This window comes from Bombus bifarius, unplaced genomic scaffold (genome assembly GCF_011952205.1).
Source record: "Bombus bifarius isolate JDL3187 unplaced genomic scaffold, Bbif_JDL3187 scf7180000007979, whole genome shotgun sequence".
Lineage (NCBI taxonomy): Eukaryota > Metazoa > Arthropoda > Insecta > Hymenoptera > Apidae > Bombus > Bombus bifarius.
This window is the reverse complement of record NW_022884364.1, coordinates 954,476-980,285: the sequence shown is the minus strand read 5'-3', so window position 1 is coordinate 980,285 and position 25,810 is coordinate 954,476. Positions and strand designations below refer to the sequence as shown.

Here is a 25,810-nt window from a genome sequence, read left to right as displayed (position 1 = left end):
CGACAGTGAAGTTGATTCTTCTATTATAGAAATAGAAGTAGCTGTGCTTTGAAAAAAGATTATGGAGACCTTTCTGTATCTTATTATTTATAATATATATAGATATAATATATAATGTAGATTTATATTATTAATATTATTATTAAATATTATATTAATATTATCATTTATTAAATAATTAGAAAAATACATAGGAATTCAAGCTATATGCTTATCAAAGCACACGGTCCTTAATGCGTTAAAATTAGCCGCGATGATTACTCCATGTACGAAAATATTCAATTCAAAATTCTCGATTTCAATAGCTTCCTTTTAGAGGTACGCAAACTCGTGCAATATTCGAATGGAAAGCTGATATTTAATCGAGCAACGTCGAGTCATTCAAACATGGAAATGCTTTTCTCAGATACATAGCAGGGAAACGAGATTATAAATCGTTCTGTTGGCGACGTATATTCATGGAAACTCGATGTCATTCGAACAGTCCTGGACATTTCCATTTCTCTAAGCATAAAATGGTACACCAGCTTCCCTCTGCTTCTGGCCTTTTTACACGGTAATTTATCAATTATTAATATCGGTGAATCGATGGATCCTAAATGCTAGACTGTACACTCAATTCTTACGATTTAATATACCGCACTGGAACATAGTATTAGGAGAAGTGTCTTTCTTTCGCAAACGTGTTTTTTACAACAGTGCACCTTCATACAAACGTGAAACCCAATCTGTGAAATGTGCCGGTGTTTACCTCAACAGAATCAAATTGAACGTATGTAATTCGACAAAATAATACACAACAAAAAACATTGTGCGTTTATTATTTCCTCATAAAACGAAAGAAACTTTTCGGACAACCTAATATCTTTCCTCAAAACGTGACGAGTCTTCAGACGGTCGATATTAGCGTCAATATTTCTGATTCTCAACATCATCGTGCGTAAGAGACTCTTTAGATTTTAGACGATCGACGCATGTACATTGTCGATAATTCAGCAAAAAGGAGGGCCATAATCGAATAGAACAAAATACGAGATACAATTGATTTTCACCCATTATACGTAACCTTTTTCCTACGATACGAACAACGAAGTTACGAGAATTAAAAATCTCTTTTAACAATTCCTGAAAACGACGAAATATTGTCAGGAATCAAGAATATTGCAAAGGCAATTACCTTGGCGGTATTTTACTTCCGTACGATTTATGGCTAAGGTTCTAGTACAAGTATGGTCGAAGAGAGTACTTGTAACTTTGTGAGAACGAGCAATCCAGACGTTCAAGGATGGCTAGTGACTCTCGCAGAGAACTTTTGGAAGATGCGTGAAAGACTTGGAAGGCGGTAAGCAACCTGATGTTATGTTCTTTGAAAGAGTAGGGCCATTATTCCTGAAAAATCTGGCTATAGAATAGAAATGACGAGAGTGCCCTTTGGTAAAAAGTTTCTGAAACACAGCCTGCCACTTTTGCCACTTACCCTTCGAATATATGCATGAGTGATTCGATCATAAAAGAATTTGTTTATAAAATATTTTTTTGCAGTTTTTAATATGCAAATTCTTCGTAGTGAACAAGCTATTATAATTATGATAAATGAAACATTTATTAAAAAGAAGATTAAGTAACAAAAATAAATTGAGAAAAGGGGATCTTTATTTCTCTGTAATATAATATCCTAATTCAGCTGTCTAACTTACAATTAATTCCAGAGTTGTACCAATATTGTTAAGAACGAGAAATTTTCAGAAATACAAAAATGTTAAAAAAATAATATTAACCTTCCAAATGATGGAAAGAAAACAATGGAATTTCTACTTTTTACAAAGTATCAGAGACAGAGACTCGAAACATTCTAGGCAAAATGAAGAAACGTTAAGTAAAATAATTGGATAATTGGATTGTCATTTACCTTTCACGTAACATAATTTTACCATTGCAATAATTTTTCTCGCTCGATAAATACCCGCCAAGAGATACGATAGATGATGTTTCCTCGAGTCATCGTAAGGCGGTATCGCATTTCACTTTAAAATAGTCATTAGACTCGAGTCAAGTTAAATACACCAAACTAATAATTTACACGTCTAAATTTCTAGAACTTCGCTCGCCGCGAACGGTCTAATTCCGAAATTCCACGGGAATCTTCTTCCGCGCTCCATCCCGCTCTTCGCAGCCACATCTCTGAAACGAACACGTTCCGCCTCTCAACTAAACCGGAGAAGGCAAAAGAACAATCAACTGGAGCAAAATCAAGGAACGTCGCTCAACTACATAATGCAAATCAGCCACGTTAAAACGGGTCTCGCGAGCCTAATTAACGCAAGCTGTCATTGTGAAAGCGACTCGAGAGCTCGACGATATCCTTCCGCGTGCGAATGCACGTTTACAATTGCTCATGACGCTAAATCCCCACTGCCTTTGCTAGACACGGTTGTAATTAAGGCCTAGCGGCCGTTCAACGGGATTAAATCGCCGAAAAGTAGTTGATCGCGGCTGCCAGAGGTTTCAGACTGGCGTCTTTAGAAATCCCCTCTCGCGGAACCATCCCTCGTCTCGTCGACGACGTTCTCGCTCGTTACGGGCCGCTATTAACCGTTCTGGCTACGCCTTTCAAAAGAAATCCCCTGCTTCTCCTCCACGACTCTCCCTCTCTCTCTCTCTCTTTCTCTCTGGATAATCCTTTCACGAGGATTGCCGAAAACTTGACACGCTAAAGCCTCTAACTCATTAGGTCTCAGCGCGCGCGTTGCAACCCCTGCAACACACGCTTCGTGGTCTCTCCTCTCCTACTCTTCTCCTTTCGTTTCTGATTTTCGCTTTAAAGATGGTCGTGAATGAATGCAACCGCTGCAATAGAGGAACGTTGAATAATTCTATGGAGGATTGTACAGGGGAGCAAGTGGGGACTGGTAAGAAAATATGACGGAGATTTTGGTCTAGACGTTTGTCAAGCGTGTTTTGTGTGGCAGGTTTAATGGCTAACAGTTGCGTTTAACTGGAGGCTTTCTTCAGGCTTGTGTGTGTTTACTGGATGCTTGCGGGGATAGGAATTTCATCGGGAGACAAAGGAATCTTCTTTATAAGCTTGTACGTTTCGTTCTCGTCGAATTTCTGTAGTCGTACCAGGAGTCTACTACTGACAATGAGCTGGCAAGAAATGTAATATACTTGTTTAATAAATTTTTAATAAACTTATGAATGCTGTAAATCCAAATTGTATAATATTCGTATAAATTCCTGTATCCATCTCGTAGTAGAAAAACAACACTTACGCCGTTGTTCCTCGGCAACCCTTAAATAACACCTTTACCAAGCTCCCTCGTAATTTATTCTCTTACATCTGCCAACATCGTCAAAAAATAAGAACCTTCAGATAGTCTCGAACGTCACCAACGAAAAAGATCTCGACGACGTAGCATTCCTCGTCAGCGCCCTGCCTAATGGCCGGTGCGGCATCCGGAAACGCGAAGAGACGAGGAAGAAGGGGAGGGAAGAGACGAGGAACGTTCATCGGCACCCTTTGCCGTCGTTTTTTGTTTCGCAGCTCCTCGAGGTGGGAAGAAAAAAGCGCGCAAAGTATTCTCCGCTTAACGCAGAGCCAACTGTGCGTCGTCGCGCGGCTTCCTAACGAGAAAACGCCCGAAGAGAAAGAGAAAGAGAGGCAAAACGAGACAGTCGGCCTATTCATCGAGCGGCTGCACCTTAGGCGACTGCATTTAGCGATATTAAAGGGCGTCGTTGACTTCGAGGGTCAAGCATTTATTGGCAGCCGTCGCGTCGCGTCGCGACGTCGACGCTGGCAACGAGCGGCGTCTACGCCGCGCGGATACACGCCTCGTAAAGCCGATATTCAGACTTAGAGAAACAGCGAGCCTCGCTCTCAACAATTAATAAACATTTTTATTCGTAGGTTTCCTTCCTGACTCTCATAGGTTCCATATGGTAGCTGTTATTGAATAAAAACAGGGAATTTCTAAGGGAGCGTTCACACGATCAATATCGTGGTGATTATTTCAGTCCTCAACATTAATATATTGATCGTCTAGAGGGTCTCTTACGTACGATAATGTTGAAAACCTGAAGTACCGACTGCAATATTGGCGATAATATCGATCTGGTCGGTCTGGCCTGAACGCTCCCCAAGGAACGTGAAATGATGTAATAAAAAATGAAAAGCGCGATTGCGAGACAGCGTTCAGAGAGATGTTGCTGTATCGCGGTGAGAAAAACAAATGTGCAAAGTTTTCTGATTAAGAATTTTAGATAAAGAAAACTTAAGAATTTCGCGATTTTACAAGATTTGCATGCCAGGAAGTAGCCTTTGTATAGATGTAAAATTGCAAGTTTCGTGTGGACAGGGAAAAAGAGATGCAAAATGTCCAACGTTCGTTTCCCAGGCTTACGTAGCGCATCCGCACGCTTCGCCCACGGCAGCTAATAAAAATTTTTATTCGTCGACTTTCTTATTTCTTCGTGGCTATCGTAGATTCGTATATATCATAGGTAGCTGTTATTGGATGGAAAGAGAACATTTCTTAGCAACATAGAGCGTAATAAGAAACGAAAGATACGATCGTATGAAGTGTGCAAAGACATGTCGAAGGATTGCGGGTTAGGAAAGGTAATGTAAACCGTATTATTGGAAATTTCTGTTGAGAATTTTAGGTAAATCAGGGTAAAGAAGATTTGGGAATTTTGCGATCGTGTGATCTTGGTGTGTTAGAAAGTAGCCACTGAATGGATTTAAATTTATTGGAAATGTGAATAGGGGAGAGGAAGAAGTGGCTGCGAAAGAAGATGTAAAAGATTTGGAGATTTCTTTTCTTATCTAGCGGGACTACGAGCCTCGACTCGGAGGCTAATAAAATTTTTATTCGCTTTTCTTCTTTCTTCGTGGCTGTCATGAGTTTGTATGACAGCCATTAGGGCGTGGAAATAACGAATTTTCAGGAAACGTGAAATACATTCGTAAATAGATGTGATTGGGAGAAAATGTTCGAGGTATTGAAATTTAGAGAATGGAAATGGAAATGGTTAGCGAAGAAGATATTCTAAAATAAGATTATTGTAAATTAAGGAACTTTGAGAAACTCGCGATCCTAACGTATTGCAAGGTTTTGAACTCGTTTAAACTTATTTGTAGTTTTACGTGAATAGAGAAAAGGGATAATTTGCTAGGGTTGTTCTCCAACGACAGCATTTGAAGGTTTCATGGTTTTTGATAATTAGAAATTTGGTATGTTAGAAGGTGATCATCGTTCGATCGTTGCAAAGTTAATATCGTTTTAGCTTGACTTGGGTTTCTAGCTCGACGAAGATCTCGAACAATGGAGTTTCTAAGTGTTTTGTAATTTTGATCATCGAAAGTTTAATGTCTTGAGAGGTTGTTGATAGCGATAGCTTTTGTAAATTAGTTGAAATTTATTGAGCGTTTCGAGCAGATTGTCGAAGTATCGTTTACATCGTGTGAACCAGATAACATTCACGTTGTTTCAGAATTGCAGAGTTACGAAATGTTGTTCGAAATTAAATAGTTTCGAAATTTATCTGGAAACCATCATGGCTTTCGAGACACAGAACAGATATAATTATTTTGATGATTGAAACATGATCGATGGTGGTTTATTTTTCGAATTATCGGCTCAGACCTATTGAAGATTGAAGAATGAATCGCGGTATGCTAACAATATGCAGATAATATAAAAGCAATATTGAAAGGCCTTTCTCGATGTGATATCGTCTGAGCGTTGTAAAGCGGCACAGTTACGTTGGATTGGCATAAAAAGCGAGTAGTTATCGTTAAGTGCATACATAAAAACAGCATTAAGGTCAATCCCCGGTTCATCTTTCATGACGTTGTTAATATAATAATAAAAAAAAAATATAATGCAACCTGACGCTTATATGCATATAATCGCTCTCACAATATTTATGGAAAATTGTTAATTTTGTTTTAATTCTCTATTTAATTTCATAATGTAGTCTTTAACCTACCTTTCGAGAAAATAGTTATTATCATTTAATAACTTATTTTCTATAATATATTCATAAAAGCTATCAACAAATTTTCGAATATTTTCATGAGACCGTGTATGTAACTTGCAATTCACATGACATTATGCAGCATTGAAGACACTCTATATATTGTAATTATTATAAATAATCGGGGCTTTCATAAAATTCGTGTATTATAAAATCGAACGAATTTCTATTTGAAATCGTGCCAATACGTATTACGCGAGAATATAATTTCGTTGGTAGCAGTCTAGCGTCGCGTCTGACTACAAACGGTTCATTTCCCTTTACGCGGTAACAATCTTGCCCTTCCATTCGTTATCCTGTCTTTCATCGAGCGTGTACACGTTATTTGGTGTAGCGTATTGAATCAGAATTTTACAGAAACATTGCGCTGGAATTCCATTTAGAGTTTCCAACGTTTTATGAACGTTTACTGTCATAAAAGCAGTTTACGATTTTCTTTTTATGCGCCGTACAACTCTACGAGAAAATTTCAAGACCGGAAGAACAATCGATCCACGACCATGAACAGAGAACGAAATATTGTTCATAGAATCGCGGAATTATACGAAAATATATCTCTAAAATAATCGAAGATATTGAATTGTTCGAAGACTTCCAACGAAATTCGGAAGAAATTTGGTGATGCCGTATTTTTATAGAATCGGTGTTTCGTTAAACTTGCAGAAAGATTTATTATTAGACGATCGGGAAAAATATTTTCCAAATAGAAGAGTAAAACGAATTGCTAATATTCTAACTTGGTTAACATTTCGATCGACGTTTTTTTTCATCGAGAGATAAATGAAGAAGTAATAACTTGCTTCTGTAAACTTTCCGAAAAGCTTATGACTCTCAGCAAAATATTCTTTCAAATAGTTGTGCCGCGCTATTTAGCTTCTTCTCGTCACGAAAGAAATACTTCCTAACGATCAAAGAACGATTAATTCTCGATAAATATTTTCATCGTAATAGTAGATGTTCTTGCTTCGTTAAAAATCAGATCCTTTTCATTGGCCGGTATTAAACTTTTCTCTTTCATTGGTACATTTCTCGATATAGAATCACGTTTCGAACAAGTCGAAATAAAGCAAACCGAAGACCAACAGTGGAAGCTCGCGAGTATCGTGGAAAATGGAATGAAAAATTTCACTCAATATTTGTTCGACGCGAACCGAGTCAATGGAACGAATAATAGCAAGGAAAAAAAGGTATAATTGATTGGCACCGGGTGGAAGATGAAGATCCTTGTGACTATAGAGACTAAGCTAATTAGATGGGCGGTACGAGCGAGAGTTAATCCTTAAGTGGGCAAAAAATCTGGCCGGATACGCGGCGAAGGCCTGATTTGAATTTGAATCCTTTAACGCGTCCTCTGATCTTCAATATCCTCTTTGAATACCTTTGAAGTCCTTAAATTAAAACCCGCGCGAGCGAAACTTGCCAAACCTAGGTATTAAATAAGACCGAAGGAAATCTACTGAAAATCTATCGTCAGCTAAAAGTTAGTTGAACTGGTTTTCGGTAAAATCTACTTCGATATTCGAGCTCTACCTATATCCAAAACAATGATCGTACAAATAGGTACAAATATTTTCGACAATCCAACTGAAATTATTTGTTCTTTGTATGTCTCAAATATATTCTTCGAATTTACTATGATAAATAAACGTTATAATGAAACATTGCAAATTTTAAACATTAATGTGAAGCTTCGGAGTGTACATTTCATTATAATTGTAATATTATCCTGTAAGAGAAATGGTATCTCTTCTCATCCTGATACATACCGGGTGTACGAAAAGGTCGGGGCGAAACTTATACTACGTGTTAGTGAGGTCAAGTAGGTAAAAGGAATTTGAAAATAGTTTATCGAAGGATTAGAAACTATCACGGATTTCCGGGAAAGTCGTTCTTGGTTTATAAAAGCGTAATAGAAAGAGAAGACCAGCTTCGAGAATGCAGAATGCATTTACAGCTATTTTTGCGACAGTAGAAATATTCGAAGGAGTTCGATAATCGTTTGTTCGACAAATGGAGCGCTGCATTCGTACAGAAGGAAGAAATTTCCAACTATTTATATTTTTATTACAACTACCAAAGCAATTAAGAGGATATGCAACCCTGGAAGCCTAAAAAAAATAGAGTAAATATAACGTATCCTTTCACCTATAACTATTTGGTAAAAGTTCAATATTTTTACTTTAAGCAACATTATCCTTATCCCTGCGTTGGTATATTTTTTATTACGTAAAATTACAAAATGGCGATGTGACACAACATTATCTGACTTCGTATTCAGCAGAACCTTGTTTGCTTGCACCCAGCGGCAAATGCGACCGGGACTGTAAGGAGCAAAAAAATGTTCTACGAACTTATACGAAAATAAATAATCTCCGACGTAGCGTACGACTTTTTCATAACTTTACCTTCTTGAGGACAAGATTTTATTTTTGAAGCTGAAGAAGATCAACTTTTAATATTTATCAAAATTACGATATCAAGAAAATGGTAACATTGTAGATAATGTTACGCGGAACAACCTATAAAAATTTCAACTTAATCGGATGAAGAATTTCGGAGATCAACTGGACGCAAGATAGCAAAACATAGTTTCGAGAGAAAAATACGTTTAAAGTTTTAAGTTAATCTTTCTCTAAAATGAAAGAGTGCACTCGTATTCGTGTTACGATTTCGCCAATTTTTTAACATTGTAAAATACCGTTTCGCTATACTATTCTATATATATCCAGCCTTGAAAAAAAGCAAAGAAAAAGTTTTCTGAAGTCGACATGTTTGCACACGCCCTTAGTAAAACTTTTTAAACGTTTAATTCAATAAAGAATTTTCGGACATAGATTTATATGAACCTTTTTTATCTACTTGACCTCATTAGTGCGTAGTATACTTTTTGTCCGGAATGTTTCGGACACCCTGTATCTGCACGAAACATATTTTCTCTGTAGATACTAGGGAAGTAGAATTTCAAAGCATTTTATACGGAAAACTCGATTTTCCTCTAGAGTCAAGTTTTTTTTTCATTTAAATTACAGGCAGACTTACCAAACAATTCAGAGCACAATTTTTCACGCTTGCCGCTAAATACAACTAATAACTATGGAGGAATGAACGAACTAAATAATTGGAAATAATCCTCAGAAATAAATGCTTCAACCACACCAGAAGTATATCTTCATCTGCCCTCGTTTAGGGTAGATTTCACTTAAATTACATATGGCTAAAATCACAAGCTACGCTAATAAACAAACGACATTAACCTACATAACAGAAAATAGTAGAATACATTACACTGTCAACGTTAACTACCAAATATAACTTCAAGTAAACCTGAGAATTAAACAACCCAACCACCCGAGAAGTACATTCTCGTTTTTCCTCTGTTTGAGGCTTCACATAAGTTAGATTCAGCGAACATTACATGTTGCATTATCAAAGAAAACCACATCAAACTCAACGATTTCTATCAAACACGCGTAATTTCGAACAAACGTCAGAATTTACGTGTTCTGTGTTAAAAGAATTCTGGATGAGATAGTAAATTTCTGATAAACGGATTTAATATCCTATATCACTGAAACTAAGTTAAAATCGTCTTAAATAAGTAATTATTACGTGCAAATTACTTTAAACAGATAGTTTCTTCGAGCTTTTTTTTAAAACTTAAAATTACAGTTTTTCTTAAAATATATATAGAAGAAGCTCGTGGATATTCGTAGTGTTAGAAATATGGATATTTATTAATTTTACAATTTTCACATATATAATTATAGAATATTAATGGGATAATTACAGGGGAATATTTCGAATTGTATAATTTTAATACTTAGAAGAGGATATAAAAATAATTATTAGCGAGAGAAGCATAAACCCTAAAATATGATGTAAAGCAAAAATTGTAGATGTTTAAACTTTAATACGTAATTTTACCAAGTTTTTTACACGAAATATAGTAGGGGAAATATCCGGTCTAAACGGAAAGTTTCGCGTGATAAGTATGCAGCCTACGTCGCAAACTACAGTTAAAACGTTTGAAACACCCCTGGAAGCATAGTCGTTAGTGAAGAAATAGTGAAGTCATAAATTATCGTATCATACGCCTCAACGACGTCGATTGATGTCATTCTTTAATCATTCTGAACATCTCTTAAATTGTGGTTACCATCAACATTCGAGACATTCGTAGTTTTCTCCTCCACTGATTTTAAGACCCTGCGGTAATACACCCTCGTTTATTTCTCGTTTAAAGCAAATTTCATTTAAAATTCGCTTAGATAGCGATTCAAAGTGACACGCAGTCTTATCAAGCAATTTACACCGTAGTCTTTACAATTTCTATCAAACATAATCTCGACTAAACTTCAAAATTAAACGTTTCGACTACTACCACGAATAAATGTTCGTTTGTCCATCGTTATGGGTAGATATCGTCTAAATTAAGTTGATTCAAATAATTGTAACGTCATAATTGTAACATCTAACAAACACACCTTCGATAGATTTCATGTATCTGTCATCCTTCGAATAAGAAGACTCTTATTTCACTGTCTTCTTACTCACTGTCCCTCGTTTAGAGCGTAGTAGAATTTTATTTAACTGTATTCGTGGAAAAAACGAACAATTAATATGACTGGAACACAGATAGTGGTACACTGATTGTCGTCGTTTCCTGTGACCTTTTTTATTCAGATAAATAAAGTTCCGGTAATAAAATTTCACTCGAGTAAATGCAGTTTAAATAAATGGAATTCCAGCGTACGTCTTAGTTAAATTAAATTCACTGAAAGTCGTACGTCGACACGCCAATCGATCCACGCGAAATAATCGCAAGATCAAGCAAACACACCGTCAAAGTTAAATATTCCGAACGAACAGTTAATACAACTGCAATTCAGGCAATACTAATTCATTCGTTCTCTTCGCTTTAATCTTCTTTTTGTTCCGATAAATAAAGACCAGATAATAAAATTGCATTTCAATAAACACACTAGATTTCGTTCAAATTACATTCGCTCACAGCCCTACGTCAACTTGTCAAACAATTCACATGAAATAATCTCAACGCTGTCAATCGTATACACCGTCAAAATTAAATATTCCAGGCCTCTTTATTCACCAGCGTATGTCCTCGCTCTTTCCCTCATGTTCAAAATGTTTCGTCCACTCGGTATGATATTCACACACGCACACACACACACACACACTCACATACGCAATATTCAGGCGAGAAGAGACGATACGTACGGTTCATTGCACACGTACGCATGCTTATAATACAAATAACTTGGTGTCGAAGCTACGCGATATTACACAGCCTACATATGCATGATATCCCGCCTCGAACCAGCGACACCATTGTTTCGGCCAGATAATACGGCCATTGAACGTGTACACAGGATAAAGAAATAAATCCTTAGCGAACGCATATTTCGTGCTGACTCGTTGAATTCATTAAGTCGCCGCTATCGTCCCTGACTGTGAAAATAGAGCGTGAAAAGGCATGCAACCACGATAAGTCGCGTGTACTCGACGTTTACGATCGCGAACAATGCTTCTTCCCGTGTTCATTGGCGAATTCGTTTCCCTTCGATAAATAGTAGTAGAAATTACGAATATTGGAGATATTTTCCTGACTATTGCATATACGTAATAATGTTAACCCCTTAACCTACAACTACGGGCATAGCCCGTAGTACGATGATCTTTTTTTTAAGATTTAAGATTTTTAAAAAATTAAAAAAAAAAATTTTTATCAGTAGAATCACCCCCTTTCCACTTGTACCATCAATTACCAACCACCCTGTATTATATGTAATATAATATATAATAACTTGTTTACGTTTTCGGCCCAAAATTCTCGAACGTAAATCGTAGGTTAAGGAGTTAAATTTGTATGTGAAAAACGCATTTCTGTTTGATTTCCCTGGTCGTTGACAATGAGACGTATGTGAACGTAAAATTGACTGGATTACGCTTTATATTATGTCAGTGAATTATGTTTATTTTCTTTTCTTTTTTATATCAAGTATTATGTATTATTAGGTCGTCCGAAAAGTTTCTTTCGTTTTATAAGGAAATAATTTTATATTAATAATAATATAAAATTTTAATTTTATATTATTATAATATATATATTTATATTTTATATAATTAATAATAATATAATAATAATTTTATATTATTTTATCGAATTACGTATGATCCATTTTGTTCTATCAAGATAAAGATCACAACGTTTGATAGATTAAGTTTCATGTTTGTATAAAGATGCATCGTTGTAAAAGACGTGTCTGTAAAAAAAAGGACACTTTTCGGACAATCTAATATTATATATTGTTACTATATTTTTGTTATTATATCAGTACGGTATAAATTAAAAAGTCTGACTCTAGCGTAGTGTCCGGACTACAAAATATTCGGCTAGAATAACATTTTTCGGGGATTTTTTGAGATCGCTGGAACCAAAAATGAAGGTTGTTTTTCACGGAAACGAAGGATGTAAAATTTCCGACAATCTGCTGACGTTTGTAGTACTCGTGAATTTTGACGATACTTTTTTAAAAATTTCATATTCGTTGTCTAGTTTGCGACTTATTCTGTATATTTTTGAAACGTGAACATTGTGTTAGTTTTCGGATGTGTTTTCTAACTGTGATCATACAGAAAACGATAAACGACAAAATTGACAACATTGGTTGTACCATTGCTTATCTTGCCGCTTATCATTTACCACTCTCGTATGATCATGTGTTTCTACAATTCTTACGCGGGTTTCTACTTTATGGTTAAGGCTCTCGTCGGCCAAATGTTCACGAGGCCGAATTTTCAACACTTTTGAGAAGCATCATTCTCATTTTTGACTGTGGCAACTCAAAAAAATATATATATGTTTACTTTATTCAAAACTTTATTCAATCTTGGTATTCTCTGTACCACTTTTCTTTACGCTTGTTGATTGTATTGAACCAAAGTGTTGAACGGAAGGACATTTAAAAGATATCGTTTTCTATAACTTCATTATAGTTTTAAAAACCGGAATTCTATTTCACAGCAGCAACCAATAGACGCAACTACATATCCTAAAATAAAAGATTATTACCAACATGGTGAAAGGTATCTAATATAAAGTTATTTGAAACTTTCTTTCGACTTTTCTTACCTATAACACAATATAATAATTCGTTTTTAATTAGTGTATTTTTAATCGATAAATTAGCTAGATTTGATAAGGAAATCATTACAAATATCTCGTGCAACTTTTTACCTTCTCCTCTATACCAAATTCGAATATTCATCGAATTTTAATGACCTATTCTTTCAGTCGTGTTGAAGAAAATATGAACTTGCATATAGATACGCGATTTAGCTATAAACTTGTCAGATTAAATGACGAACAACATCCCAATATCCTATAGTGTATAGTAAATTCTACACATGTGACTTTATGCTCGTTATGAAGGCACTTGTTAGTAAGTAAAATTTCCATTGCACAATTTCCTCCATAAATTACAAAACTACAGACATAGAGCCTGAAATACTCGGCTGTGCGCCGGTTTTACAACAGTTTTTTTATAGTCTTTGGAATGCGAGGACATTAACGATATGAGAAAACCATGAGACGATATTTGTTTGATAAAAGTTTCTTTCTGAGTGCATAATTCCCATTTGGATAGGTAATGGCGGTATTATTGCTGGTGATCCTTCTATTCCTAGGCGAAGAGATAGCGGCTACTTGCTCCCTCGACGAAGTTCGAGGGAATATTGCCGAGATGAAGCACGTTTAAGGAGATAATACGTTCATAGACTGGATTCTTTTCTTCCTCGTGGAGATGTACGGGATGACTCCCAAAAGGAGATCGATATGATTCTTTATTACGTAATAATAGTTCTGCAGAGAATGCTTAGTTTGAGAAATATACTTTATAGTTCTATTCCTTTTCCCGCCTGTCTCCTTCCACTTGTGTGAAATCGCCTTTCGATAAAGATATTTGCCATTCGTCAGAGAAGATATTTTTGATCGTGTAAATCGGAATTTGTAATTCGTGTCAGAGTAACATTGAGCATAGCGATGTTTAAATCTTTTACGTTCAAACAGGTGAGAAGATCAAAAATAAAGAAGCACCCGATTATGTGTATGAAGCTTTTATAAATTACTTGTGTAAAGTAATTCAGAATCGAAGATTCATATTGGAATAATATTAAACAATGTCTATGTTCGTTACATTTATGAGAAAAGAAAATGAAGAGTAGTATAATTATATTTCGAACATTTACACAATTTATATATTACGAGAACTTTACTACGTTTGAAGGTAAATTAGTTTCGATGATACAAAATCGAAGATTCATATTGAAATCTCGTTAAACGTAAAAATGATTGAATTTTTGTCTGTAAAAACGAAGAGAGCAATTTATCTACATTTATATCTATTTTATTCATGGAAGAATTATCCTCGCTGAAAGTCCTCGATAATAGGAAACATAAAATGGAAATGAAAGGAACTGTAAGATTATAATTTTCTTAACAATTTTCAACATAAATCTTATCTATTGAAACTATAATCGATGATGAGTAGTTTTATTGACAATGCAGAATCCAAGGGATATCTATTTCGAGGAATAATGATAATGAGGCGTCTATTCAATCTGACCCTATTATCTACTCGTATCGTTGAACAGTTTTGCTCCATAGGTAGCTTTCAAGCGAGTATTCCTATTATCTCCTGCAGCGAAGCCTTTGAAAATTAACAGCTTAAAAAAGAGACATAGAAGAGACAAAGAAGCGAAGTTAATTTCAGCATCGAAGTACTCAGAAACGATTAATTTTTACCGATATTTCCTATGGAATTGATAAATTGATTAATAATCGAAATATGTAAATTTATACATTACAGTAAAAAGTTTATTCGAAGCAGCTGAAGCTTAAATTAAGTATACTTTTTAAGTAAATTTTTTAAGCTGTGAAGATAATTAATAGACAACAAAGAGCTTCTCCCTAATTGATGGAGAATTGCTATCAATCTTCATTTTGAACAATGCAAATTCTTTTATGTTCAAAGTTTCGTGAAGCCAGTCTCATAAATCACTTTTTCAAGATATCATTGCGTGATATATTAATTATCACGGCCTGAAGAAGGATGTCCACGTCAATAAACTTCAATAAAATGATCATCGAACCAATTGTCCCAATTTCCCCGTCGTTCAAAAGTTTTCATAATGAAAAATGATCCCTCGTACAAATTTTCACAGACTGAAAAATTACGCCCGATAAAAATATTAACACGGCGAAATATCATCTCGTTTCGTATAATTTTATTTACACGTGTCTCATATTTAATCGTGTCTTCTTTGTTTCAAATTTTATGGGATAAGAATTATCCTCTGAAAATTCCTCTCCAAAATTTTACATAATGAAAATCACCTCGTAGAACTTAACGCAGCAGGAAACGACTCTACTTTTAACATTTCTTCAGTGAATATGACTTCTCTTGGAAAATGTACACAGTGCAGAATATTCTAGAAGATGTGAAACTACATCCGAATTACCACATAATGAAAATTATGCTTCCTTTAAAATTCGACGTAGTACGAAGTCAATTTACATCGAACGATTCGTTTAATGAAAAATCTCCCCTCTCCCAAAATTCATAAGGCCACTCTACTTCTAAAATTCATTATATTAAAAATCACAGTTTCTTTTAACATTACACGTTTATTAGCAACGTATTTATATTTATATACTAAATTTATTTCTAAAAATTACCAACATTTCACGTATTACAAATTTACACTCAAATTCAGAACACTACTCTGCTTCTAAAATTCATTATATGAAAAATCACAGTTTCTTTTAACATTACACGTTAATTGGCAACGTATTTATAGTTATACACTAAATTTATTTCTAAAAATTACCGATATTTTTATTACAAATTTACCCTCCCTTCGTAATTTAATCTAATAAAATTCACCTTTCATTCATCAATGAATCCAACGAACCAACGAATCGCTCTTCGTTCTCAATTTTTCGTAGTACTATACATACTGAAGATTTATATTCCTTTGCATTTTAAATGCAAGTTTCAAAGCACAAAAGCGCCAAATTTAAAGAACTTGCGTTGAAACTTTACGGATTGTAAATTTACCCTTCATGTTAATAAGGTTGATCGTCCGAAGGTTTTAATCACGAGGCATGCAAACGTGCACGTATCTACCTGTTCATCGGTGGTGCTCTTCAAACGTAGTCTCGTTGCGTGAACACGTGCACCGATCAGGATTGCTCTGACGTTATACGACGTATCAGCACACGTACCAGCTGCGCCAACTCCCTGTTTCTGGGTCGAAGATCCCGATTTACCGAGGTTCGTGCGTCGTTTCTTCTGCAAGCGTGCAAATCGTCGCGATTAGAGATGTTCTTCTTTAAGCATAACGCACGATCTTCTTCCGTACGTGTCTTTCTCCTTCAATAAAATATTCCACGCTAGGATCGCGAATTCAAAATGAACGAAATGGGAACGACACTAGCGCGAAAATAAGAAAAACCGACTTCCTTAAGAAACGAATGAAGAGTCGAATGTAAATTAGAAGAACACGATATGGAACAGGATGATTCAGGTTTCACTATTGATCGTGTTTCAATGTGATTTTACCATAGTCTGAAATGTCCTGAAATTTTAATTATTTCGCGTGTAAATTACTTGAAGTGAAATTATTGTTTGAGCAATTAGACGGGTTATTCTTCTCCACGTTCTACTAATGACTTCCTTTCTATTCTACTTTATTGTTCTGTGAATAATTTCGAACGTGGATATTGGAATTTCTCCCAATTATCATTAATTTGCGTGTTAATTATTAAACCGAAAGTTACATTTTCATTCGCTAGGTTTACCATTATTCTCCGGATTTCTTCAACGATCTTTTTTTAATTCTAGCGTATACACTCGCAACTGATTCTAATTGAAAATTATAATTCCATATAATTCTACTCTGTTCTTCTCTCCTCTACAATATGGTATTCTTTTATTCATGAGGACAAAGCTGGCTGTTAATACAGCTTTTCAGGATGATATGAGGAGGAATAATGGTAACTGCGACAAATGGTCTGTTTGCTGACAATGTAATAACGCGATAATGGAATACAGTAACAGAGTAATAAACAAAGGATGATAAACGCAAGAAAAAAGAATACATCACAATGCAGCCTCCAAATGACACAAATTATTGTAATTGACACTCAATTTAAGTTGTAATTTCGATAATTGAAGTATTCTATTGCAACAGTTTTTTCGTAACCGCATTTTCGTGTATTCATATGTAATTCATATGGAAATCATATAAACTGACATTTTTATTTGATTAACTAAATTTCATCCCTTTAGATTTCTATAATTTTCGAACGTTATCTTTTCACGATGTCTTTTAACTATCACACGAATGATTGAAATTATCTTTGTCATTATATTTATTCGAGTAATTATTTAAATAATCACTACAATTCACATTTTTACTTCGCCAAGCATTATTCAGCCTCAAGAATTCACTTAAACCGTGAAAAAGTAAAAATTGCTCCGGGCGTTCTTATAAATTACCCTCTACATGCAAATTAAATAAATCGCTCGAATTAAAACCATTGTTTCTTCAAACAGTTCAAAAGAATTATCTTCTGGACCGCTAACCACCTTATTGGTGTTCAACTTAACCACACAGCCCACGGTGAAATTAATTAAAACTATCATCTTTAAGTACATTCGTTTAAGATACCGACGAATCTGACGCACGATCCTCCACAAGCTCAGCCCGATCCACCCTCGAGTTTTAATCGACCTGCTACAATATTAACCCTACCGATTCCTTCTTCATCCAAACTCCATCAATCAGCCTTTGACACGAAGCGGAACAAATAAAAAGCACACAACCCGCCATTTACCAAAAAACTTCACCCGGTTGTTCTTCCACTCCTCTCATCCGGAAGTAAACCCTGCGTTACGCTTCCACAGTTACGATATCCAACTTCCTGTAGCTTTCCACCGAACGAAGAAAGAACAAAAGAAAGAAGGAGAAGCATGCAATAAACACTTCTTCGATTCTTACCCCCAAAGAATGTTCCCTGCCAGTTGCAACGCTTTCAACCTCCGCCTGCAGAACAATGGACACGCTGCAAGTGACTTGGCCCGCAAACCTTCTGATCCACCTTAACGAACCAGCTCATCCACCTTCTAAAACCTGCGCGATGCACCGCGAATCCTCTCTCTAAACTCAAACTTCACCCATCAAACGTCACTCGCCGATGCATCCTGACGAACGTCCACGAACCACATCGCGAAAGGACAAATCCCCGATAGTCTTGAGCCTGTCGTCGAGACTGTTTCGCTGTTTCGTGACCAGGTTAGACACGGTTCCAGGAGGAGCAACGAAGATGATGGAACCGGCCGGCCGGTGTTCCTCGTGGATTCTAACTTGTGGCTCCGCGGGCGAGACAGGGAGAGCGCGAGAGAGGGAGCGCGACAGAGGGTGGACTCTCGCCGGGTGGCAGTCAGGTCAGCGACCGTGATCGTCCTCGCTCCTCCGAATGCTTTCTATCGGCGGCGCGCTCGCGACTGGGATCCAGGATTTTGGATGAGAGCCGAGCTCTCAAGAATCAACACGCAGGCGCCAGGTTCTCCATCCTCTTCTGCGAGCTACCCTTTCCTCTCACGCTGAGTTTCCCTCTCTCTGACGCACCAACGCCGGTCGAGTTCGGTGTCTTTGGTTCGGTGTCTCTGTTAGACACGTTGTGGGTGCACGGTAGGGTGGTAGCGTACCTGCCACCTTCCTCTTTCTCTCTCTCTCTTTCTCTCTCGCTCTCTCTCACTCTGCTCGGCTTCTCAGCGACTGTTCAGCTCGCGCCTGCCCTGCCCTGTTCCTCCTACTGACGCCAGCCTATTTTACCCCTGTGCGTTCGCCCCTGCATGTGTAAGCAGCTGTTTTCCCGTGCTTTATCTACGCTGCTGCTCGTGTCGGATGTTTTTTTTTTTTTTTATAATTCTCCCTTTGTCTTGTTAGTGTTGTTGTTGTTGCGGTTTTTTCAGTTTCGAATAGGTGAGAGAAGTTTCGGGTTGTTCAAGTCGGATCGAGCACGTTCGGAGGATTCAGGGTGAGAAAGGTTCTTCGTGTGGGAAAGGGAAAGTTGTGCGTGTCGGGAGGATAGGTGGTTAGACAGGTGTTTGGAGCAGGATGATAATTAATGAGGGAGAGGTTGGAAGAACGCTGGTTTAGCGGGTTGCTGTGGTTGGAATTGATTTTACGGCGCTTTGTAAATGTTTGTGTTTCTTGGGATTCTGAGTTTAGTTTCTTTGGGTTAGTTTTAGCTCTTCCTAGTAGACTTTTTTTTTAATATTCCCCTATTTTTTGTGTTTTTTATATCGTGATATTGTTTCGTTATATTTTAGATTACATATTATGCGTGTTATATCTGTTGTGGATATTGTAACACGAATGTTTTTGGTTTAAATATTTAAATTGAAATATTAAATTGAGTTCGCGGTTTGGACATTCGGTTTCTTTGATAAATTTTTTATTGTTATTGTATGTTCCTGTAATTTTGTTACGAGTTACATAAATGTGAAAAACTCTGGAATTGCGATCTGGATGAATTTTCCAAATAAAAACATGAATTTCCAAGTTTCTCATTTTATCGGTTCCGTAAAAAGAATTTTTTCAAATTTTCCATTCACCAATTTCACTTTGGATTATTGAAAAAAAAAGGAAATATATGATAATACAACTAAAATTAGCATCGTTGCTCGTATATGATTATTTTCTCCAGAGCATGAGCGTTTGTTTCGATGTTTATCTTTTGAAGTTCAATACGTTCAATAATAGATCGTGAAAATATGGAAACCCAGTGGGAATTCTTTTGCAGAGAAATTTCAGAGCCGCATTTCATGGAAATCGCGCCTCTATTCGGTGCTGGTCTTCCTCTTTTCGTGTTTTGTCTCCTGTCTATTGCACATACTTTCCTCAGACTGATCAGACATCGACTCGTTCTACTTACGCGTGGTGTATTTCCCTTCACTTGCTTTTCTATATCCTCTTTTTCTACATTTTTTCTCTTTCTTTCTAATGAAGGCTTATTTTTCGCTCGTTTTACCTTTAATATTATTAAAATATCCTTCTAACTCGTTTTATCTTGGAAAATACCAAAGATAACGAAGAACGACGTTTAAAATAATTTAAATCGATACGAAATAGTAACCTTTTCGCCTTACTGTTTATTTCGTATTACTTTATGAAGATTTAAAAATTGTTCGTAACATGGAAAATCTTCGCAACGAAATGTTTTTGCAAAAAATGTTCATATCAATTTATCCATATACATATTTTAATAAATACGCTCCGGATTTATATCCAAACATGCAAGAGAATGAATGTAAATACAAAAATATGTAAAATTCCAAGATACATGAGATAAATATTTAAATAAATACAGGAGACAACATTTAAATAAATACGCGCAGAAAAACACACAAAGGAAACGATAAAAGATATTAAAATACAATATAATAGATAGGATATTTTATATTTTAATAATTCAAGTTGAAATTCCTTTATTATTAATCAGTTTATCGATTTTTGCCTGCAAGTAAGAACATGAATTTCCTTAAGCACTCGTATTTTAATAATAAACGTTACATCAATAACTACAAAACAGTTTGAAACTTGAAAGATTTATTTCATTCTTTTCCGTATAACTACATCCCCGCCCCCTTGCTACAATTAATTTACTTATAAAGGGAATCTCTTTGTTACTCAACGATCGAAATAATTTATCCTACGACTTGATTAACTACACTCTGATCGAGCCACTTCTACTAAAACGATTCTTTTGTTCTCTTCTCTTTTAATCGTTTTAGGTTTCTCACAGATTTACATTCCTTTCGTATCTGTGGGGTACAGATCCTCCTTGAGGGTGGCATTAAAAGATTCAATAAGTTACCCCCTTGACTCATTTATTTTACTGTCCTTTTCTTCCAGTTTTCCAATATTCACTATTCCGTATTTTATCATTGTACTATTTCCAAATCAAATATCTGATAAGAAGTCGCTGTCACATTGTTATATACACCTATTATAATAATTTGGAATTTTTATAACTTCATTTTCACTTTTTATTTTACATAGCAACGTGATTTTATTACCATATATTTATACTCGCTGCACTATCATTATTTGCTATTTCTCAAACATTCAAACTGGACTAAATTTCAAAATAGCAGTCATTTTTAATTTAATTAAATACAGACGATGTTTCAATAAATAAATCTGCCCAGGATGAAGAAACTGTGACAGTTTAAGGAACTTTTACAACTTTAGAACTGATAAATTTATTACAAATTCTTCCAAATATAATCAACCAACTGTTCAAGAGACTTCGTAAAAGTAAAACTAATGGATAATTTAATTTAATAAACTAAAACAAATCCTCGTAAAATCATACAATTATTACAAGTGATATGATGTCCCATTTTTACTGCGCTTATACGCAGCATATGCGCACTTTAAAACCATAAAGAAACACGACTTCATTGTAAAAACGAAAATTTTGTATTAGAACTTTTAAACGAATTTTTACACGACTTGAAAAACCTCCGAAAACTTTCAACTTTCAATGGGATTTCTTCGTGAAAAATGCATTTCCGCTGACAAACTAAACAATTTTCATTTGCAGTGTTGTACCAGCCTTGCGTACCACTACGACCATCATTTACACCACACGCTCCACCCTCTTCATCTATCGTAACTTTTTTTCTACAGCTCCATTGCCCGCTCCATCCTTCCCTTCATCCTCCCTTTCCCTTTGCCTCGTGCCATCACGCACCCACACAAAACTTGTTAATCCACTTTCGTCGCCAGGTTACCAGGCTGAAACTTCCGGCAGTTTATGGACATTCGTTCCGCAGGCGGGAAACGACAGTCTCGAATTATCCTGACGTTAAGCGCTCACCTTTGCCATCTCCGCTCACCTGCCCGCCATTTGTGGCGTCAATCGGACGAAGCGTCAAAGCAGGCATGACGTCTTTCGTTATTGTCGAACGATGCTCTCACGTATGCGCCGCGTGCAATCCACGTGGAAAACTCTGTGGAATGTGGGCGCGGCATCGATGACTCTTTCCATATTTACTGTCACTTTGGCGTAAAACCAAAGACAAGATAATGGGATACCTGCTTTGAGTAAAAGCCAGTGTATCGTTCGGTTATTTCACAGATCACGTATCGGGTGTACGTATAAATAATCCAAATTTTTTCAACGAAACTCCGAAAACAGCGTCTATCGAACGAAAGCAAAGACATAGGTACAGCAAGTTGTTCGATCGAAGTATTTAACGTTGCTTTTCATAACTTTGGCGCATCTGTCAGCCAACTGACGAATTCCAATTTTCAATCGTCACGGGACAACATTCAATCGCCAAGTCATTTTTGTATCTCGTCCGCTAATTGCAAGTGGATATCGGGTAAAATGTGTTGCATCGATCGGATCACGAATCATTTCACATATAGATGGCGATAATAGGAAGGATGTCTAGTGAACAAGATGGTTGTTGCAGGACATCTAAAACAAGAGTCATTATGACGTCTTTTGTGATTGAAGTAGTTTGTGGCCTAGTATCGTCATTCGGCAATTTCACAAAACGTTTGTCACTGGCCTGACCATTTGATCTGGTCTAACGGCACAGCATTTTTTCGTGACGAAATTCATCAACCACGTGATAGACGACTTATAGTTAGGGAAAAGCGGCAACGAATAGTTTGATTGAACAACTCGCGATATACAGGGTGGTTGGTAACTGGTGGTACAAGCGGAAAGGGGGTGATTCTACGCGAAAAAAGAAGTCGAAAATATAGAATAAATTTTTTTTTTTTTAATTTTTCCATCGAGACAACGATCTACAGTGAGATCCGTTATAACGAGACATTATAAAGTGCATGCGTACCAAGCGAAAATTCAAAGTCGATTTTCTCGAAAACAAAGCCTCAAACGAAAAATTTTTATTCTATATTTTCGACTCCTTTTTTCGCGTAGAATCGCCCCCTTTCCGCTTGTACCGCCAGTTACCAACCACCCTGTACTTCTTTAAATAGACTTTGAGATTCACTGAACAAAATTGGATTGTTCGTTTATACACCTGATATTATACTTCGTTTTAAATCTCAATTATGCTTGGCTGAATGTGATTAACGCGTTGATGAGCTTGTTTCTTACTTTTTATCGATCCTTACTTTCACTTTCGCAACCATTTTACCCCCTCGTTTACGTAGAAAGATGACGTACATGTTGTATGACGTTACAAGTAACATATACCGACATATACACACCACAGGCGTGTGTAAAAAAGTTTAAGATCAATGTGATCTAATATAAAACCATCCTTGACCTCGCTTAAGGCTAATATAAATTTAATACAATACAATACGAAGTTCGTTCAACTTATCTAGAACGTTCATTCATGATTTAAAAGTACAAGTAGATTTGAAAGTGCAAATATATCAAATGAGACAAGTCTCGTTTTAACTCGAAATTTTCTTCTTATGTTCGTCCCTATCGTTAGCTTCGAAACGATATTTATTACGCCATAGTCTATTAATTACGGAAAATTAATTTAACTTTTTTATAATACTAAAGGTAGATTATTACTTCAATATTTACAGAATATTTACACTATTAACAAAGAAGCTATACCTGAATAAAAATATATCGCAACATTTGTTATTATGTCTTATATTTCACACATTTCTCGTTTCTGCAAACGATTCCCGTTGTTAAAACTTTCTATAATATTATTTCTTTAACATTTTATAATATTTTATGATATTACAACTTTCTCTAAATTTGCACTAAACGTAAATGTATGCCCGTATGTTGAATCGTAAGCGATAACAACAATAATTGTGAAGCTATATGAAATTGAATCAGAATACTGAATGTATCTTTTCCTATTCACTGTTCTCATTATTTTTTATTAAAAGAGTTATGACAAGGACCGGTATCCTTTCTACTCGGTTTCCTGGAATAGAGCCGTAAAATAAGCTGACAGGAGATTGAACTATTGGAATCCAGAATGTATTATGACGTCAACTCGATTGTACGTCGGGTCACCTTTCTAGGCGCTTTCTTAGCCATGGCACTTCTGGCATTTCACCGGACGCCTCAGCGTACATAGAGATGGCCATTTACCACCATAAATTACATATTTTCCAAAGTACGTAACACGTTCAAAAGATTCGAAATTACTTGATTTTTTGACACTGTTTCGATCCAGTAAGAAGTAGAATTCTATCTGGATTTTCTAGTATTAGGTGGTCCGAAAAGTTTCTTTCGTTTTATAAGGAAATACTGGATGCACAACATTTTCCCTTTTATATTATTTTATCGAATTACGTACGATCTATTTTGTTCTATCAAAATAAAGATAACAACGTTCGATAGATTAGGTTTCATGGTTGTATAAAGATGCATCGTTGTAAAAGACGTGTCTGTAAAAGAAAGACACTTTCCGGATAACCTAACAATAATTCAATTTAGTCAACTGTTAAGATAATCGTTATAGCTACAGGTTTAAAGTACAGAGACAAGTGTAATATCGATTCGTTGTAAAATATGGAGAGCAAAATAAAAATTATGAAATTAAAAAGAATCTTCTGTAACATTTCATAAATGAAATAATAACGTAAAATAAAAAATGACATTTTAAAAGAAAAAAATGATTTATGGAAATTCACAAGTGGAAGACATACATAAAGTAAAAGTAACAAAATTTAGAAAAGAGTGTTTAGAATAATTCATAAGTAAATAAAAATAAAGGAATATATAATATGTAACAAAAAATAAGAAATAAATTTCATAGGTTTTTTACATGTTTTACAAATTACAATGAATATTTGACGAAGAGTGAACGTATTGAAATGAATATCTCCTTTAAATTTTATGTGAATTAATTGCACGGTTTCGAATGAGCGTAATGAACGGATGATCCTTTTTAAGTAATTTTGATCCGATTGGTATCAGTACAAAGATATTCTTCGTTTTTTATTGCAACGCAATTCTCTTGGTCGCTAAAAATTGTAGAAGATATTGCAACGAGCGTCCATTAAGAAAAATGTAGAATTGGCAAATTAATTATTCCCTAGTAATTGGATCCTGGGGAGAAAAGAAAAGATAGGGAATTAAGACCCATTCTTTATCTTCGATTGAACTAAGCGTACAAAGTAGCATTAAATGTGTAGAGCAGCGCTAGAGAAAGCAAATTAAAACAGTAGAGTAGAAGAAAAGTTTCTACATTTTCTACTGAGAGATAAAACGTATTCAAAACTTTATATTACATTATTGTTTCGTTATCACGCTGTTATGCAATATTTAACACCTTTAAAAGTTTTGGATCAAGGCAAGTAACTAGAACTCGTTTAATCTTCCCTCGGGGAACATGGAGAACAAATTGAAAGAAAAGAAATTGATAAAACGGTAGATCAAAAATTAATAAAAATTGCTACAGTTCAATTATCAAAATTAATATAAGAAATATACAAATATTTTATTTATTTTCCATAAAAAAGTATTTAAAACTCGGTCGATAGCCTTCCAACACCAGGCTATTACATAACGTCCAAAAGGAAAAAGTATGACAATACCAACTCATCCATCAAAGTAGTAGGAACAAAGGTGCAGGCAAAAAGAAATTAATAAAACAATCGAAAGATCACGTTGCCGAGTTCCCAAAGAAAGTTGTCGTTCCAAAAAGAA

At 35.6% G+C, this 25,810-nt stretch overlaps 1 protein-coding gene across 1 annotated transcript in view; it reads right to left on the bottom strand.

Moving 5' to 3' along the window:
* The window catches only part of LOC117204615 (glycine-rich protein DOT1-like), an 87,539-nt gene extending 68,853 nt beyond the window's left edge, over positions 1 to 18,686 (bottom strand). The window contains exons 1-2 of the mRNA XM_033442153.1: positions 18,127 to 18,686; positions 16,251 to 16,415 (exon numbers count right to left, since the gene is read on the bottom strand). The gene's annotated coding sequence lies outside the window, so the exon portion shown is untranslated. The remainder of the gene's footprint in view (positions 1 to 16,250; positions 16,416 to 18,126) is intronic.
* Between the last annotated feature and the right edge of the window lie 7,124 nt (positions 18,687 to 25,810).